This window comes from Vollenhovia emeryi, unplaced genomic scaffold (genome assembly GCF_000949405.1).
Source record: "Vollenhovia emeryi isolate VEMERY1.0 unplaced genomic scaffold, V.emery_V1.0 DF939163.1, whole genome shotgun sequence".
Classification (NCBI taxonomy): domain Eukaryota; kingdom Metazoa; phylum Arthropoda; class Insecta; order Hymenoptera; family Formicidae; genus Vollenhovia; species Vollenhovia emeryi.
This window is the reverse complement of record NW_011967203.1, coordinates 1,192,820-1,207,613: the sequence shown is the minus strand read 5'-3', so window position 1 is coordinate 1,207,613 and position 14,794 is coordinate 1,192,820. Positions and strand designations below refer to the sequence as shown.

The following is a 14,794-nucleotide window of genomic DNA, read 5'->3' as shown; positions in this document are numbered from 1 at the left end:
TGACTTTATATAAAAAACGAAGAGAAATTAAAAATATCGCTTTATAAGTAATTGTGGTTAGGCTTCACATGCTGATATTTTTAATTTCTCTTCGTTTTTTATATAAAGTTGTGAACCCCCCGCATACAGTTTTTGCGTTTGTAAATCGTATTATCGGCATTTGTGTACAAAATAATACCAGACCGGACTGTGGACTGCATAGTAGAACATTTTCATATAAAGAAGAACGTTGAGGTTTGAAGTCCAATTCGTATCACATTATGTATTTCAAATTTTCGAATTAGACTTCAAACCTCAAATCAATTAAATAGTGTTTCCGATGGTTAATTTCTTTCGATTACGTTTGCCGATTAAATTACGGATACATCGAACAAAAAGTACGATCGGTTTTTCGATCAAATTTCATCGGATGTATCCATAATTTAATCGGAAAACGTAATCGGGGAAAATTAACCCTCGGAAACACCATTTAATTGGTTTATCCGGTGGGAATTTTTCTCAGTGAAGAATTGTCGTCGACTCCACGGACTGTTGGGTCGCGGCGGCGACGAGAGAGCACTTGCTTCTCGCCGGTAAAGTTTCGCAAGGTATCGACGCGCTGATCGCAATTATCCGCATTGAATGCGCGCCACAGTCTACCGTGGAGAGAGTATTTACTGCCATGTATATTCGGACAAATAAGGACAATAGGGCAGCTGTTGTTATTCCTTAATAATCGATCAACGTTGCAGATTAGGATTTCACGAAGTAACACCCCATTAAATACGCCCATATATTCGCCTATGTGTACGGCATCTTGTCGCTGCAGCTCATTGTCAGTAACGAGAACTGTCATTTACAGCTGTCACTGTACGGTAACGAGGAGCTGATTGTCTCGTTCGGGAAACCATCGGAAATCGAGGAAGAGAACGAACGCGAGCGCGGACGCTGCGTACGCTCGCGCTCTCGCGGAGATAACGCAATTTTTTTTTCGTGCAAAAATCCCGGGCTACGCGCGCGCGTAATGTTCGATTTCATGGGCGAATTAAATTTTGCCGTAGCCATGGCGACCATGGCGTAACGCTTTACACGACCGCAGGCGTTTATCGCGAACGCGTGCCCCGTCTGGTCCGTTCGACGCGCATGGGCATATCACAGCGCGGGTTGGAATACACGCGAAACGACATGTACGTGCAACGGGCATTGCGCATTTTATCGCCGCATAATGGCCTCCCGGCGGTTCGTTACCACCTACGTAATAAAGCCATATTAAACAAGATGGCTTAACGCGTTAAACCCTCTCGTCCCGTCCCACCTTCTCGTCCCCCTCGCGCGTGTCGACAACGAATGTTGCTAAACGGCGCGGTATGGAGAACCGCTCGCACCCTCGTCCGCGTGGCTCTAGATATTTTTGAGCGTGAATCAGGATGCATTCGCCTCCTTTCTTTCGTTTATCGTCGATAGCAGATTTTGCGAAAATTCCACATTTACTCTCCTGACAATGAGTGTCGCTCAAGCTCGATTCGGGAACTTTTCGATATCTACGGATTTGGACTCTCATGTCTGGTTCAGTTCGAAAACGAATACGTTGAATATTTGTCAAAAATAAGTGACAAAATGGCGAGTAGCTTCAGAACAATTACCTGCAGAGAAGATGAGAAGTGAATTTTTAAGTAACCATTAAACAAGCGAATTGCGAGAAAAGATACGAAGATTATTGCAAAGCTTGCTCTCATATCATTGTTGCAGCAGCCATTCTGCCGCAGTCAGCTTTTATCGACGTACGTTCTCATGCGGCGTTAAACGTTAAGTCATTAATTTACGCTAGCATATAATAGATTTAGACGCGTTGATGATTTCAGCCGTTTGCACACCGCGTTACACATACACGCCACGAAACTAATGCGATTAGTTTATACCTTGCGCGAAACGCATAACATATTAGACATTGTTCGCCATGAATATCGCATAAAATCAACGGCTACGATTAACGAAATATATCATAAGTCCATCGAAACGAGGCGCAATGGAATTACGGGGCCTCTGAAGAGATCGTTTTGTCCCGTTTCGATAAGTGGATTCTGCGCGCGATATAAGCGATATTATTATTATCATTAGAGAACAATGCACGTGCCCGTAATCTGCGTTTTATTATCGCATAATGACCCGCCTGTTGTCGACGGTGCCTCGCCGTTTCTACATAATAGAGCGGTATTAAACAAGTAGACTCGACTCCGTTAAAACATCCCCCCAGCGCATTCTTTTTCACCCCTCTGCACTTCTTCATCCGTCCGAGGGGATGCAAATGGCAGCGCGTCGGTGCACGTTCCTGGTCCTTAAGGGTTATTTTTATTCGCGGCCTTGACAATTAAATTAAATAATCATCGTCGAGGTATCAAGGCGGCAATGTGCCTCTGCGCTTTCCGTTTTGTCCATTTTTCCACGACGCAAATTGACGTCACTATATTTGTTCGGGATACCCGAGGGGTAAACCACTGACCAAAATTATGTGCCCCAATGCCTACCAATGCACAGCGCACTGAGAAAAATTTTCATCGGATAAATCGATTGGTGTTTCCGCACGGAGAGACCGATATGGTTACCACATGTCTAATTAGGGTTGGCACAATCCCAATAGATACACTGAGAAAAATTTTCATAAACCTATTAAATAGCGTTTCCGATGGTTAATTTTTCCGACTACGTTTTCCGATTAATCATGGATACATCCGGTGAAATTTATCCGAAAAAATGCAGTTACCGATGAAATTTGATCGAAAAACCGATCATACTTTTCATCGGATATACAATTTAATTGTCCGTTTGTTATTATGTAATTGGATTATCCGATTGCATTTAATGGGACATTTTGCTCAGCGTATGATAAAGTAGTGGCGACAACTATATGCGTGAATGTTGCAACGCAAAACAATGTAGATGCTGCTACTATTATACGGCAACATTTTAATTTTAGTTATTTTTGCCTTAGCTGGTCTTTCCGCGCGATGGTTAATGTTTCCGATTACGTTTTCCGATTAGATTGTATATCCAATGGAAAATGTGATTGGTTTTTCAATCAAATTTCATCGGAAAACACTATTTAATTGATTTATCCGATGGAAATTTTTCTCAGCGCAGTAATGCCCGGTAATGCCGCAAATCTGTACACCACAGTGCCCACAGCGGTTTACCCCTCGGAGATACCAATAAAAATTTGATTAATTGCGATAAAGCCACAGTACGACACGTAAATCTGAACGAGTCCAGTCCGGGTTTAATGTCGAAAAACTTGTTGGAAACTACTACTGGCAAAAAAGAATTTTGAAGCGCGTAAGAATGTTGAAAGTGCGATACCTAAATTATTATGCCGTGCACGCTTGCCCTTCTGTTCCTGTCCCAATAAACATTATCGCGTAGAGAAGAGGCTGTCAGGAAACACGCAAAAATATCGGCTTTTACCTTTGCATGTAAACGAGTTGGAATACCGAATCGTCCTAAGTCTAAAAACGCGGCACGCTCGCGTGCTCGTGAATAACGAAGTTAGCGTCGTCGCGCCTTATACGGTATGCCGGAGCGTCCTTTCCGGCGGAAGGGCGATTTTTCTATGTCCTCCCTCTGCCAAGGACGACGACGTTACACCGGCGGGGGTCCGGGCGGCGGGTCGGTATTGCGTCGATATGTCAGTCCGTCCTGGCAACGTGTGCTCGTCGTCTTTGCATTTTATTAAGTCCGCCGCCGGCGAGGATGTATAGGGTACCTTCCGTCATGTCGCCGAGGGATAGGACAACCGGAATTTATGGGCGAGGATTCCGCCCCTGAGTCCGCCTTTTACATCCTAGGACATTTTGCGCGAAAGCGTTTCGGCGAATAGCGCGCGTCTAATACCCGAGGCCATCGCGAACGCCCGCGTGACGGATCGCTCGAGGGACGGGCCGACTCGAGATTTTTCCTCGTGGCTCCTGGAAAACTCACCAGGTCGCGCCGAGCGTTACTCTCCCCCGCGATACTTATCGCGCCAGGCGACTCCGCGGGGGAGCTGACGCGTTACTCGTTTCGTCTCGTTACTCGCGCGCGAACCCGGCGAGCGATCGACGGTCGTCGATCGAGCTGTCCTTTCGTCGAATCGACGCCGCGCAGAAACTTGTACTCGGGGACGGAAACGTACCCCGGATTTCGGCGCCGCGAAATAACTTGGCCGCCGAATGATTCAGAAATACGTAGAACCAATGATTGCAGAAAGTTGGCTCTTTACGATACTGGCGTACTTGCACCGAACTGAAAAGTAGAAATGAACTGAGAAGTTGCAATTACGGCATGTTGCGCACTTCCGTTATTCCCTCTGAGAATTTAGTATCGAATAAGTTTGCGCGGTTTAATATATATTTCTTGCCGCGCGACGTCAACGTACTTTTCGTGTTTTATCGATCTTACAAATAGGCAGCGACTTTGAACGAATAAATTCTCCATTTTCTGTTCTCGAATTCTAGTCTTAGGGAGAAATACGTTGAAAACTTATCTTTTTAGAAAGAGACGGCCGTCACCGCGAGCAAGTAAGAAAGAGGGACGCTTTCTTCGGAGAAATATCGTGCGCTATAAAAGAGGAAATGCAAGGTATCTCTTTTACAAAAAGATTTTGCTTCATGCCCCCTGGGAAGAGAGATACGATTTTCTGGCACCGCCAGCATAGTACTCGTACTTTACATTAGTCGCTTTTATGCACCTCGCGTTTCGCGTGCAATCTGAGGAATTCCTCGTAGTGACGCGTATCAAATTACGAGACGTATTGCACCCGTTTCTTTTTCGCATACCGAATTTCGGTTGGAGCACGGATCCCCCTTTTTTTTTGCAAGACAAAGCAAGGATAGAAACCAACCCCGCTGTTGTCGGAATGAAAAACGGTGGGAGTAAGAAAGAGAGGGTTTCCCTTTCAAGAAATATTGTGCGCTATAAAGGAGAAGATACGCTTGTACTTTATTCACAAAAAGATTTTCATTGCCCCCGCCGGCGAAGGAGATGAGATTTTCTGATAGCGCGCGGCGTTCCCTTGCATATTCAAAGGCGCTCCACGCGCGAATCTTTCGGTATCTAATGGCGCGGTGCCTCCGACGCGTTTGCGAAAACTCGATCGAACGTCAACGCGAGAGTCGGCCCGCTTAAGCGGCGGACAAAGCAAACGCGGTGACGTCAAATTTCTCGACGAACGTTGCGCCGCGCGACGAAGACGTCGTTCCGCTTTAAAGGAATGCACGGTCAAGTTTTTACCGGTTTGGAGATTACTGGTTTACATCCAAAAATACTTGGCGAAGAGGAGCTTCTTGTTGCGAGTTTAATATATCAGAGAGACCGTCCTACAGGATCGCGTGATAGATCGTTCGAGGGACGACCGGCTAGACGTTCCCGACGTAAGAAAGGGTCCGGGGAAAACAGGGCAGTTATCCCCATCTATGAGGGGGTGAGGGGTGGCATTTTATTTTTTTCGACATTCCACTTCGGGGAGGATCGTCCGGGATCGTCCCTCTCGAGGTTCGCATGCCGTGGGGGGGTCCGAGGAAATGTTACGAAGCGCGATATCGCTTCGTACTCGGTTTCGAACAGGCGGATTTTGCGAACGACGTTGTTCTTGCCCGGCACGAGATAGCGGCGTTACAGAAATGATAAACGAGAGATTTCTTCCGGAAGTGTCGCATCGTGAAAATGGACGCACGATCGGTCGCGGGACAAAACGCGGTAAAGTGAAATGAATATAAAACCTCGTCCCCCTCGGCGAATTTATTTATCGCCTGTCGTCAGATCGCAGGTGAGTTACGCGCGGAAGCCGAAATAATTGCAATCTGTATGTAATTTGCATAATCGTCCGAACTCTTCCATATCGACTGATATCTTCCCCAAGATCGTATCTCGATTTTACAATCACTCTGGTCCAGAACGAGTATTTAAGCACAAAAACCAGAAATTGCGTAAAATCGAGATACAACCCTAGCGGAAAAAATTTCTATAAATAACTACAAAAATTGACTTGAAATTTGTAGAAATTTTTATATCTTCGTTGACACTTTAATTTTTATGTACAAATATCTACGAAATAGTATCACAAATTACGACGTTCTCAAATCAAGAAGTGATTGCAAGTAGTATTTCATGAAAATGTACAATTTTGAGAAAATTAGTACAAAACTTTACTAGTTTAAAAAATTTGAGAAACAAAATCTTAAAGAATTAAACATCTGCTTACTTGTAGAATATTACAAGAATTAACAAAAATGTTCCAATTCTAGCATTTTCATGTTGATTTTTATCACCTTTTAAATTTACGTAGAATTTCTCCGATTCTGGCAGTATATTTTATTTTCTTTGTAGAATTTTGTCGAATTATTTCCGGCAGGGGACCTTGCGAAATCGACATGTTTCTACCCCTTTCCCTCCGAGTTTATTTAAAACAGAAATTTCATTATCGAGACGACGAAGTCGCGCATGTAACAAAATACGACGCGAGGGTAAGAGATATCGAAAGTGTCGGGATACACTGTACACTTGGCATAAAAATTTGCGCGGGGCTCTTTACAGTCTCACTTTTCGCGCCGCGTCTCCGTGACGCATGTATAAAAGATTTTCATCGCGTGGCGCGAAACTGCCGGATGCGATTCACATTTCGCGTGTTGTGAAGTGCGGTTACGCTGTCAACCGAAGCGAGAACTTTGACGACGTTTCCAATTGTTTGCGGTACACACAATCCCCGTCGCGGCAGACGGGTCTAACTTTGGCGCGATCATGTGTGTTCCGAACAGTGCCCGAGGCGCGAATCGATGCGCGCGGCACATGTGCGAGTAGGCGCTTCGGGGCGAACGCGTTACAATATAGGTTGCATGTAAACTTCTGTAAATAGTACGTAAGTAATCGAGGAAATGATCCGCGCCGGTGCGAACGTCGGAGCAATGCCACCTAGGATATCTAATTGAGCGCCATCCGCACCGATATCGCCGGTACCCGTTGAAAGCGGCCTGCCAATTTCGCCGAAATATTTTGTAATTCGAAACGCAACGTGAAAGCACACCGCATCGCGTTTGCAACGAAACGTTCCCATTGGTATTCTTTTATTACAACATACGCGCGATTCAGATTCGCCAGCGGGTTTCCCGCCGCCGGGCGAATCTCTAGAGATAAAGTCTGAAAAAACGATGCGATTCTACTGATTTCGCGCAACAAAGGCTTTTCGAAGAATCGCGAGGCGTTTTATCGCTACCGATACTCGAGTTACACGCAATAATCGATTAGCCCTCGGTGCACCCGTAACGTTCGCGCCCGCGATAAAAACGCGCCCCGATATAAAATAGACGACTTCCCCCGCGTAATTAATCCTGAATTAATTACGCTGACCTGAATTTAGCACGGGCTGACTCTCTCGGGAGCTACGATCGCGATCGCACTCGCAACTTTCCAGCTGCGAGAATCGATGGCTGCTGTGTATCGCGTTGGAGCCACCATCTAAGATTTAACATCGGCGAAATATAGAAGGGAAAGGGGAAGATCACTTACAACCACAGACGCCTGCGGTCTCTCACGGGGCGGGAGGGAGCTCGGGAGACGCAGCTGAGACTTTGAGCTTGCGGTTTAAACGTAAGAGGAGACGTGTTCAATCGCGCAGATGCACTTGGCTCGCGGGAATACGACGACGACAAGGGAGAAGAAAGCGGACGGTGTGTCGCCGAGTTCAGTTTCTCGAACCATTATTTACGAATCGCATTACCGCGATGCACCGCGACCAGAAACTTTTAGTAATGGAGTACGGGGGCTCGACGACGTGCCGCTCACCCCGGCACCCTCCCCGCGAGCGCTCGTCTCCTCGAATCAATGTACCGACAAATTTCGGATCACCGTCGCGACGCGGCTGTTCCCGCGTGCACCGGCGCGGTGTCTGCGCGGAAGAATAACAGGCTCGTTTATATGCGAAATATCACCGACGCGTAAATCACGCGTCGAGGGTATCGTCCGGCGCACATATCCTATGTCGGAGGAAGGATACGCGTACATCGACTATTAATTAATAATTTACAATACGAATTATTTATTACGTTAAACAAATGAGATGCGTTGAAACTACGTTTCTTCGAATCTGCGAAATTTTTAAAAACTTTAGAGAATTACTTGACCATGTCCGGCAAATTTTTATGTTTAAACTCGCAACGTTTCGACCATGGTTTGTGGTCCTTTTCAAGTGATAATTGTGTCAGTAAAGTGGTCATGTTGTGTCACTCGTGAAATTAAGATCAGTTCTTTTGATTTACCATACGGATTTACTGACACAATTATATCACTTGAAAAGGACCACAAGCCATGGTCGAAACGTTGTGAGTTTAAACATAAAAATTTGCCAGGCATGGTCAAGTAATCTTCTCAAGTTTTTAATTACTTCGCGCGACTTATAAGATTTCCTCCAGTCATTTTTTGTTTACTTCTACTGAAAGATTTGCTAGATTTGAAGAAATAGATATGAATTCTCTTAGGCCCGGTTTTTCATTTAATTGTTAACCAGAGGTCAGTGGACTCTCTGTCTCTTCTCTGATAACAACATAGAAAAAGATGGGGAGTCGACTAACTTTTGGTCAACAGTTGATGAAACCAGAAAATGAAAAACCGGGCCTTAGAGATTCCAGTCTCGATCAAATAAAATTTTGGTTAGGGCAAAGAAATCATTTCTTTGAAATGAAATAAGCGTCTAGTAAGGTCAAAATTGTAAGAAACTTTTTCCTGGGTGTATCTCGTGATCTTCATTGTTTCCACGCAAAGCAACGTACATGCGAGATCGATATAAATATACTTGAAATAAGTCCAAATATTAGTAAAACGAGAAAGTGGAGACATAATTAACGTTGCGGAGGGAAGCGATATATTTCCTACGCAAACGTTGGAAACTTGAGAAAGTCGTTCCGCCGTTTTGCAAATTTATTTCTCGCCTTATTGTAATGTTTTAACCGGGCGATCGCGCCGCTCGTTTCTTTCGCACTTGGGACCATTCGCCAGGCATAAATCACGGATATCCGTTTGCGCGGAAATGCGCCGGATTTATGGTTAATTCGATTATACCGCCCTCCCGACGCTGGATACCTTCGGGTCCTATTGTTCGCGGGATACACCGACACGTCTAAGGAGAAATGCAGAAGTAATGTATATAAGCAGACTGTTTTCGACAGCGCGGATTCATCGTCGCGAGTTACGTTGATAAATAAGTTCCCGGGGCCGCGCGCCGCCGCTCGTTCCATTCTTCGTTTGATTTAAGATCGCGGAAAGCTGTGCGTCTCTAAAGCGCACTCATGTTAAATTATTATACTTTGGCTGACCTACTTCGATCTCCGTACGTAATCTCGGCTCGCTCCCTTCGCCCGTAACTGCCTCCCGTATCCCTCGATCCGTTGAAGCAAAGTTTTCAATCCTGTATGAATATATATATATGGCATATACGTGAAATACGTATTATCATCTTGGAGTCATTTATATCCCCATTCTCGTCTCCCTCCCCATTCTTCGCAGTCCAAAATATTACAGGGGAAAATATATCTTTGGTAATGCGATAAGAAAAGGTGCAAGTCTCCGCATGACATTGAAAATCTAGGTTTTATTCAACTTATCTTATTTTGTTTGATGGGCACACTGAGGAAATTTTTCATCGGATAAGCCAATTAAATAGTGTTTCCGATGGTTAATTTTTCCGATGGTTAATTTTTCCGATTACGCTTTCCCGTTGAATTATGGATACATCCGATGAAATTTATCCGATGAAACGCAGTTACCGATGAAACTTGATGGAAAAACCGATCACATTTTTCGTCGGATACATGTACAATTATGATACTTTGAAGTGTAATAGCATTGGATCGGGAAATTTTTTAGTTTATTGCGATGAATATTTCCTCGCACGCCTCGGTGGTTGAGACGCCCGTCTATAGTGAAAGGTCCAGGTTCAAACTCTGGCTGAGGTAATAGTTTTCGCAATAAATGTAAAACAAGTAATATTTAGACGCTAACATCCTGTCACGGCCCTTCAGGCCTTATTCCTTCGAGTTTGCGTTTACGACAGTAGAGCCTCGTGAATTTTCTTAATTTGTTAATAAAATTAGAATTTATAAATTTATTTATCCATTGCGCACCGGAGAGGTTGTTCCCTTCTAGAGCAAATGTTTTCCTATTTCTCTTTTTCAGTCCGAGGAATGCTAACGTTTCATTTCCTGTACGAAATCGCGCGATTGTCGAGTGAACTCAAAGAAGGGATAAAATCGCCCTTTCTCATATATGTTGACTATCCACTTTCCGGAACGAAGTGAAGGACTGTTAAGTGTCCCGGGCGAAGCGATCGGACTCTCGCATCGTCGAAGGATCAAAGTCCTGTCCGCGGCGCGCGACGCGAGAACAATGACGTTCGGAATGGAATTCCAGAACGGAAAGTCCCTGTAATTGGAAATCTCTCTCTTCCTATCCTTCCGTCCCTCTTTTCTCTCGCCGCTATACACAGCCCGACGTGAGGCTGCGGGACGGCGATCGATAGTTCCTTGACACCCGTGGGAAAATCGGATACGAGAGTCCTGCAACGCTCCCGCAGCGAGAAAGGACCCCCGGCTCGGACAAGAACCTAATACGCGCGAAGAATAAGCACGATGAAAAAGAAGAATTAGTCCGGTTTTATTCCCGCGAAGATACTACGAGAGGACAGAACAAAGAGTTTATCCGCGGATTTTTCTTCTCGGTATTATCATCCCCGCAAAAAAAAATAACCCCCCCCCGGTCTCCTCCGGTTTTCCCTTTACGATTTATAATTAACGTAATTACGTGGGACTTTCTTCTCATCGTGCATTACACAAATTCCACGTAAATCTGTCTGCGCTGTGAGTGACAGTGAAAAATCGCGGCCGTTCCGAAAACATTCGCGAAACGCTGCGCACCGCTGAAATTAGCCTCTTTGCAGGAGGCCCAAATCCGTTAAACATTTTAATTAACTTGCGGGTTTGAACAGTGTGATTTAAACGGCGAAACGGTGAAAAACCGCATTTTGCATCGGTGCGTAACGCAGACAAAAATGTAAAATTATCGCGAGGTGCTGAACCAGCGGGATTCAGGATATTTCATCGGCTTCCCCTCGCAGCCCCAGAGACCGTTGTTCGTTTTAAACGAGCTTCGCGTGCAAAAACCCGAGTCTTGATAAATCAATGGGTATACTTGGTATTTAGTAGTGACGTCTGGTCGCCTCGTTAGAAAGGAATTAGCAAGTGGATGCGTTGATTGTTAAGTCGTTTAATCGGATCACGTCGCAGAATCGGCGCTAAGTCCACCCGTCTTCGAGAATAATGTGATCCGACGGATATAGACGGGTACGGCGTTTCTGCCGCCGCCGCCGCCGTCGTCGTCGTCGTCGTCGTAGTCGTCATCGTCAAATATAAGATCAGACTAAGGGACCAGAGCTCCGCCGATTCTTCTCGGGATATCTACATATCGAGAAGCCTCCCGAAGGGAAACTTCGCCGATGGAATTCGTAACGAACCTTCACGTTATCGTCTCGCGATCGACGACTCGCTTCGTTTCGTGTCTCGCTACCGCGAAGTCCTGTCCGCAGGGTAATTAGATTCCGTCGAGTGAGATCAAAGTCTACCGCCATTTCCATCCCCACGAAAAGCTCCGCTTCGCCAAGTTTCTCGGCTGCTGTCGTTTTTCTCCTGGCGGCGAACTCTCAGAGAGCGTGTCGCCCAACTTTTTCGAGATCGCGCCGGAAATCTCCTCTCGCGCAGCGGATGGATGTAATCAATAAGTATGGAAGTAGAGTCGCGCGATTGTTTCTATCGTAAAACACTAAAGCGCTATACGTGTATTGATCTTGAAAATTTTCTACGTCGTCTCGATTCAATATTCTTGAATAAAACTGATTAGATAATTGTATATCGCGATGATATAAAAAAAAGCCATTGTTAATAAAAACAAAATCTTAATATCGATTATTTGTTTGTACGCGTTGAAAAGATTTTCAAAGAGAGCCGCCATCTGACGCGAAAACAAATTACCGATGGCAGAAAGTTTACTATAGTTTACTCTTTCTATACGATATAATTGCGCTCCATCGACTTCCTTAGAAACCGCATTTCGAGCACTTTGCGAGGACGATAAGCGAATACAGAACCGAAGGAGTCTTAAGAAAACCACCGTGCGACAGAGGGACGTTTCGGTCCCGAAGCAGATACGTTTCGATACTCGCGCGCGCCAAGTACGGATTGAACAAGAGAAAGAAGACGGGGCGAGGCAATACCCGAGGGCACCGGTGCGCTTTTACACCCTTTTCACCGTAAATGTCTCGAGATAAACGTCCTACGGGCGAGCCGTCGTACATGTCGCGGCCGTCCGTCGTCTGGCGCAGCCGTTCCGCCGACAGGGGGATCCTTGTGTCAGGACGAATTCATAACAGAGTCATAATTGCGGGACGGGTCCCGCAGTATGCATAATCCCGTAGTTAGCAGTTCTGCTTAACGATCCGCGAGAAGCAATCCCGACGTACCTGCCATGCTGCAGGATGGAGGCGTCTCGGCCAACCCGTCCCTTATTACCACCCTTGCATTCCGTCCGTCCCTCCTTCCCTCCCTCTCTCACCCTCTCTGTCTCTCCTTCCGTCTCGTCACTTCTCCACAGTGTTGGGGCCGTGCCTAAACTACGTACATGGAAGAACGAGGGCACGTACCGCAGGGTACCCGTACGTACGACTGGCGAAACACCGTAGGACCTGAGTGTGACGCGACAAAAACCGTGGATAAAGAGCAGGGGGGTCCGAGAAGAGAGAGAAAGGCGAAAGGGAACAGGAGAGTTCGTTAATTACAATCTCTCTGCCTGCCACCGTTCACCGCAAGCGACCGCGAAGAGGATCGGAGGGAAGGGAGCGCGAAGGCCCCGTGGCAATATCGCGTTCGGACAGTGACGCGTGCCGTCAACGTGGATGGAAGTAGCGAGACAAATACTGCCGGTCTTCAAGGCGGCGGGAAACTTGACTCGTTTCGCCGAAACGCAAAAATCGACGACGGACGATTGTCCGTGTTTTGTAAACTAGTCTATACGATTAAGAGGATGCTAAAGTCGTCTGTTTTACCGACACATTCGAATATAGTTTTTGCGCTGCTGAATCTTTTTATTGGTTTTTACGCCTAAAATAATACCAGGATAAGTTGCGGACCGCATAGCAGAACGTTTTTATACTTGAAACACTCGGGTCAGAAGTCTAATGAGAAAGATATTGGTATTTGAAATTTTCAATTTTTTAATCGTGAGCAATTTGAATTTGGCTTTATAAAATTACAAAATTCTTCCACGCGATTACAGTACGCGTAAAAACAAAGCGGGGGGTTCACGACTTTATATAAAAAACGAAGAGAAATTAAAAATATCAGCATGTGAAGCCTAACCACAATTACTTATAAAGCGATATACGTGACTTTAGCATCCTCTTAAGCACTAATAATGCCCGATCGATTGTCCGACAGCGAGCACGGATAAAATTGCAGCGCAGTCAAGGTGCGAATAGTATCTTGACAAAGCAATTTCGTCATTGTGATTTTTAACGATCTTCGCGATCAGACGATTGGGAATTGTATTAAGTTTACAAAGATTTTATTGGCGTGATTGCGACACATTTTTGCTGGCATTAAAGTACAGAGAAGTTTTAAATAATGCTTTAGACACCGAGCCACGTGAAAGGCCGGATGGAAATATAAAAATGTACGCAAACATAATACAACAAAATTGATACGCGCTTAAATGAGAAGCACGCTAAACGAGTTCAATTAACTCGTCGCGTGCTACGTACCCCTTTCGTTTTTGAAAGAATGTATTTGCAGCAAGGGCACAAAAGTGCTTCCAAATGACAATGGCCAATTAGAGAAGCGCCGCGATGTCGGGCGGATGTTTCGATTCTATCGGAGATAAATGCGTCAGCGCGCGCGCGAATGAACGCTACATTTGTCTGCTTTGTCTCGTCAGCGAGATGCCATCTCGCGAACGCGTCGGCGCGAATAACGAAGCGCCCTTAATTCGGACCCTGCAATTAATTATACTCCCGTTGTCCGCGTAACGGGAGAGTGTCCGACGGCGATTTGAAAAATTCGTTACAACGGCGCGCACGTAACTCGTCGTAATCCGCAGTTCGGCTTTACCGCTTTTATGACGACGCGTTTGAATTCGCACGTCGGCGTCGCGACGCTCCGTCGGATTACGAGCCTGTTCTTTATAGCTCAACTGGCTGCACCAGTTCAGAGTTTATCCCTCTTCGTCTAATGTGGAGGAAAAAAATAAACTCTGAACTGGCGCAGTAAGTTCAGTTGTACACAGAAAAAAGAGAAGATTCTTCTCTCGAAAATACGTTTAGTTTGAACGTGAAAATCTCGAAATGAGATTATGTTGCGTTAAAGGAAGAAAAGCTTACTTGAACGAAGCAATTTTATATAATTCGATAAAAACAAGCATATGCTTATTATTGAAGAATAATTTTCTCGAATGGAAAGGAAACGGTATTGGAAAGAAAATGAGATATTTTCAAATCTCTATTATAGGATGAGTTTCTAATATGAGAAAGTAGGTTTTCAACAACCAAATTCAACCATGAAACCTTCTTCGCAACGATTACGCGATCCAACAATGAATTTTCCACCAAACGGGTTTCGCTCCAAGGGCAATAAATTCACGGTGGAATCAACTGATGATGCCTGTTAATTTAACAGAAACCTGACACTTTTTTTTCCTGTGCAAAGAACAGACCACATAGCGAGTGGCGACTCGAACCGACCGATTTACCGACGAC

At 45.3% G+C, this 14,794-nt stretch overlaps 1 protein-coding gene across 1 annotated transcript in view; it reads right to left on the bottom strand.

The window, feature by feature from the left end:
• LOC105564546 (Krueppel-like factor 6) overlaps positions 1-14,794 on the bottom strand; it is a 371,387-nt gene that overhangs the window by 11,796 nt on the left and 344,797 nt on the right. The window lies entirely within an intron of this gene.